Genomic DNA, 6,106 nt, shown 5'->3' on the forward strand with positions numbered 1-6,106 from the left:
GGGCATCTATTCTAAATATGTTAGCTAATAGGGAGGAAATACATTTTTATCGAACATGGAGGTGCAGCCCAAAAGGTATCAGTGATTGGATGGCTGTGTTAACTGACGGAAGCTAAATCGTTGATAAAAATAGCTGCAGAGAAAATTAATTAGAAAGGGTAACTATAGGTAATGATTGTTGTAGACAAATGGAACAATAGCAGACATCCTTTCCATACTGCCCAAACGCAAACTCACTGAAGCCTACGGACTTCCGGTAGATTCATTGTGCTCTTTTTCGCCCTCACCAGGCTTCAGGAAAGCCTCCGGAGCCTGTGGATGGTGAAAAATGGACCCAATGGGCCTATTGAAAGTTCAGAAACCTAAGGGCCTTGCGTGCCCCCAGATATGGTTCTGCATGCCGCCTGTGGCACACCTGCCATAGGTTCACCATCACGGTAGTAGAAAATGCATAAAATAAGTCTAAGAATTCTGGCTGAAAACAGCACGCAAATTAAAAGAAAACCTAAATATTTTTTTTAAAAGTACACAAAGGAGTTTGGAATGGGGGAAGGTTTGAGGAGAAAAACAATGTTAGCAACATAAGAGGAACCAAAATCTTCATCTGAGATGCTGCAACCCAACATTTTGCCACAAAATAAATATTATGGTAGGGCTTTTGTAGGGCAACAAGAAAGATTAGAGTTTCACGTCACTACTATTGGGTTTTCCAAGTCGTCAAGGCATATATCTATAGTTTCTTCAATCTGGAAGCTACCTATAGAGTTGCAGAGGAGTTGGGGGCAGCCTTGAAATCACAATCAATAAGTACAGGTAGTACTTAACTTACACCCAGACAGTTGGTGACCATTCAAAGTTATACTAGACATTTCTGGGATACAGTACTTACAACCTAGATTTGAAGTTGCAACAGCCTTCACTCATCAACACAATGACTTAATCAGGTTTTTGGCATCTAGGGTGCATTAATGCCCACTTGTGGCATTGCACCGTCACATGACCCCAAAACATTTTGGAATTTCATTTCAGTGATGGACACTGATGTTTCAGCAAAACTCGCCCATAGCAAACCATTTTTTAATAACTGCCACAAAAACATAGAAACAGAAGTTTGAAGGTAGAAAAAGACCTCATGGTCCATCTAGTCTGCCTTTATACTATTTTCTGTATTTTATCTTAGGATGGATATATGTTTATCCCAGGCATGTTTAAATTCAGTTACTGTGGATTTATCTACCACGTCTGCTGGAAGTTTGTTCCAAGGATCTACTACTCTCAGTAAAATAATATTTTCTCATGTTGCTTTTGATCTTTCCCCCCAACTAACTTCAGATTGTGTCCCCTTGTTCTTATGTTCATTTTCCTATTAAAAACACTTCCCTCCTGGACCTTATTTAACCCTTTAACATATTTACATGTTTCGATCATGTCCCCCCTTTCCCTTCTGTCCTCCAGACTATACAGATTGAGTTCATGAAGTCTTTCCTGATACGTTTTATGCTTAAGACCTTCCACAATTCTTGTAGCCCGTCTTTGGACCCATTCAATTTTGTCAATATTTTTTTGTAGCTGAGATCTCAAGAACTGAACACAGTATTCCAAATGTGGTCTCACCAGCATTCTATATAGCGGGATCATAATCTCCCTCTTCCTGCTTGTTATACCTCTGCAGCCAAGCATCCTACTTGCTTTTCCTACCGCCTGACTACACTGTTCACCCATTTTGAGACTGTCAGAAATCACTACCCCTAAATCCTTTTCTTCTGAAGTTTTTGCTAACACAGAACTGCCAATACAATACTCAGATTGAGGATTCCTTTTCCCCAAGCGCATTATTTTACATTTGGAAACATTAAACTGCAGTTTTCATTGCTTTGACCATTTATCTAGTAAAGCTAAATCATTTACCATATTACAGATGCCTCCAAGAATATCAGCCCTATTGCACACTTTAGAGTCATCGGCAAATAGGCAAACCTTCCCTACCAAACCTTCCCCTATCTCACTCACAAACATATTAAAAAGAATAGGACCCAGAACAGACCCTTGTGGCACACCGCTTGTAACCTGTCTCTGCTCAGAATACTCGCCATTAACAATAACTCTGATGTCTACGCTTCAGCCAGCTTGAAATCCACTGAACTATCCAGGGATTAAGTCCAATCTTCACTAATTTATGTATCAGCTCTTTATGTGGAACCGTATCAAAGGCTTTGCTGAAGTCCAGGTAGGCAATATCCACGGCACCACCTTGAAGGTCATAAATAACCATAATCCCAGGGTTACCTAATTTATGAACATTACAAGTTATGAACCTAATGGGCAAGCTCCGTTATAGTTATGAGGACTTCTATACTGTAAATAGCTTCTACCTTCCTATCCCTGCAGGAGCATAATTCTTATGGATAGACAATTTTTTTAAAAAAATCTTCCCTCTAACCCTGCTGAGGAATAGTATCACATTGTTCCAGGTCCTTCTATGTCTGGAGTAAACCAATTCTGTGAGGCCTGAGGCACATTTTAGAAAGTAGCTTATGGGCTGATCTACTGGCAATTTACCAGCTCTGCCTAGATCAGCATAATATATTCTTTAATCAGGACTGGTCTATTGGTAATTTAGGAGTTCTGCTTAGGTCAGCCTAATATATTATTTAATAAATAATGGTGTAGGACCCAGTCCCTCCTTAGTTCTTCTTTTAAAAAAAGACCATATGTTTGTAATTTATCAGGATTTCATTCACTGAAACTTAAGAGTTATCAAAGGAGTAAGGGCCTTGGTAAGTTTCAACGAGAATAAAAAAAAATAAGAGCCCGACAGGCATTATCTGGACCAGGACTCACTGATCACAGTCACTCATGCCCTCATCACCTCGAGGTTCGACTACTGTAATGCTCTCTACATGGGACTACCTTTGAAAAGTGTTCGGAAACTTCAGATCGTGCAGAATGCAGCTGCGAGAGCAATCATGGGCTTCCCAAGGTATGCCCATGTCACACCAACACTCCGCAGTCTGCATTGGTTGCCGATCAATTTCCGGTCACAATTCAAAGTGTTGGTTATGACCTATAAAGCCCTTCATGGCATCGGAACAAAATATCTCCGGGACCGCCTTTTGCCGCACGAATCCCAGCGACCGGTTAGGTCCCACAGAGTTGACCTTCTCCGGGTCCCGTCGACTAAGCAATGTCGTTTGGCAGGACCCAGGAGAAGAGCCTTCTCTGTGGCAGCCCCGGCCCTCTGGAACCAGCTCCCTCCAGATATCAGAGTTGCCCCCACCCTCCTTGGCTTTTGTAAACTTCTCAAAACCCACCTCTGTCGTCAGGCATGGGGGAATTGAAATTTCCCTTCCCCCTAGGCTTATAGAATTTATGCATGATATGCTTGTATGTATGAGTGGTTCTTTAAATTGGGGTTTTTTTAGATTGTTTTAATATTAGATTTGTTTACATTGTCTTTTTATATTGTTGTTAGCCGCCCCGAGTCTTCGGAGAGGGGCGGCATACAAATCTAATAAATACAAATACAAATTACTTTAATCATACCTGATTCAAGAGAGAAAGAGAGGACATATTAAAGGCACAACATCATCTGAAGCAACACCTTAGAGAATCTTAATGAGACTCATTATGGAGGTACAGCTGGGAAATTACCCAGGTTGTGCTCTGTACATGAGTTGAGACAAAATTTGGCTTGAAATAATTTAACAGCTGTCCCTCTCTTGTCCTGTAAAAAAACAAGTTGGCATTTGTGCACTTAGTTTAACATAAGTGTCATGTATCCTGCAGTTACTTCAGGCTAAAGTACCATCCTCAAGTACTTAAAGCATGAAACCTGTGCAATATTAAATCCTGTTGATATGCCAAGAATAGTTTTTAATCCTGGCAAAACACCACAATTTTGGTTTTAGAGTAATTAATCTCCTATTGGTAATATTTGCACTATTGAGCAAGGAATCATAATAGTGGATGCTGCCAAAGTCCCTGATGGAGACTGTTGAATCCTGAAGTTTCTGTAATTTTCTATATCTAGGTTAACTTGTTAAAAGGTGTTGTTAAGCAGAAATCGTAATAACCCATAGGAATTGTTTACCTGCTTCCTATTGGTCGCTGTAGCAGGCGCCAAAATGGAAGAGCTGTCAGCCGCCGGTTGTTGCTGGGTGAAAGTTTTTAAATAGAAGCGCTCCCTGTCTTACGCGCCTTCTGCTTCACTCGCGCCTGGAGTGAAAGTGTTTCAGCCGCTCGTTAAGCGCCTAAGAGAAATAAAGAGTTATTGTGGCACGCACATATTTGAGTTAGCAGGGACTTTGACAGATCCTGAGCCTCCTAATGCTGTGCCATGGACTACGTTGCAAACCAAATTGGCTGCTCATTTTTTATTACAGAGACAATGTCTTCAATGGGACTAAGTGCAACCCAGCCGTGTGGGGTCACTCACGAACGCGAATCCTAGAAAGGAGACTTGGGCACATTCTCTCTCTGGGTGAAGTGACATGGTATAGAGCCATGCACCTCTTTTTATTTGGGAACATAAGGAAATGGGGATAATTACACGTACATGTCAAGTGATACATCCAATAACATATCTTTGAGTTCTTCCTATTCCCACAAATATCACAAAACAATTTCCTAGAACCTCTTCCTCAAAGCAGATGTTTCTCACACCTAGTTTCTCTGAAGCCTTCTACCTTATCTCAACTAATCTTCCTTAATCACCCTCTCATCCTGTGTATGCTTCAGGCAATGTAAATCTCCCCCTTTGATCATATAACGTTCTGTCTGGAGTGATGTAAACTTTGTTTATTAGTGAGAGCCCTTTTGTTTCTCTGTTGTAATTACCAGGAATGCAGACTAGGCAAGTTTAGTGCCCTCCTATCCTGGATTATAATAAGCAGAGCATTTTTATGCTAGAGGTCCAGATATATATAATTATAATACAATCCTATTCTAACATATTTTATGCTATACTGCAACACATAATGCTTTCTTAAAGATACTGGGGGTTCTAAAAGGATCCCAGCATTGTCAAAATTGAGATTACCCAGTCGGTTACATTCAACCTTTCTTTCCTTAATAGTTTGATTTTATGGGTGGCCCAAATTTTTATTTATTTTATTTTATTATTTTATTTTATTTTATTTTATTTTATTTTATTTTATTTTATTTTATTTTATTTTATTTTATTTTATTTTATTTTATTTTATTTTATTTTATTTTATTTTATTTTATTTTATTTTATTTTATTTTATTTTATTTTATTTTATTTTATTTTATTTTATTTTATTTTATTTTATTTTATTTTATTTTATTTTATTTTATTTTATTTTATTTTATTTTATTTTATTTTATTTTATTTTATTTTATTTTATTTTATTTTATTTTATTTTATTTTATTTTATTTTATTTTATTTTATTTTATTATATTTTATTTTAGTTAGTCCAATACACAATACACATTGAAGAGAATAGACATGAAGTATTAGACATGAGGGATAGAAGAAAAGATATAAAAATAGTGGAGAAGATATATGAAAGGAAGAAAAGATATATGATAAATGAGATAAGGAGAGACAATTGGACAGGGGACGAAAGGCACACTAGTGCACTTACGTACGCCCCTTACTGACCTCTTAGGAACCTGGAGAGGTCAATCGTGGATAGTCTAAGGGAGAAATGTTGGGGGTTAGGGGTTGACACTACTGAGTCCGGTAATGAGTTCCCACGCTTCGACAACTCGATTGCTAAAGTCATATTTTTTACAGTTTTGCATTTATGGACCACATTAAATGATGGTTTGACTAGTGTGGTTTATTGAATATGTCATCAAATCATAAGTCACGGAATACAAACTACAATGGCTTTGCCATGATGTGCAGTCTAAAATATAATTTTGGACTCACTCTATAAATGACACCACTCCAGAAATATTGCACAATGTCTGTTCAACTGGTGTCTGCTGAAACAATTTATTTCTAGCCCAACTCTTGGACAGCCAAAAATGTTGCAAATCAAATTTTCCAGCTGAAACACTGGAGCTCTGCAGAGCTTAGAGATTTGGCTGTTTTCATATTTGTATAATTTTCTACTTCACAGCTTGTGGCCTCTGTTT

Source organism: Erythrolamprus reginae, chromosome 7 (assembly GCF_031021105.1).
Source record: "Erythrolamprus reginae isolate rEryReg1 chromosome 7, rEryReg1.hap1, whole genome shotgun sequence".
Taxonomy (NCBI): Eukaryota; Metazoa; Chordata; class Lepidosauria; order Squamata; family Dipsadidae; genus Erythrolamprus; species Erythrolamprus reginae.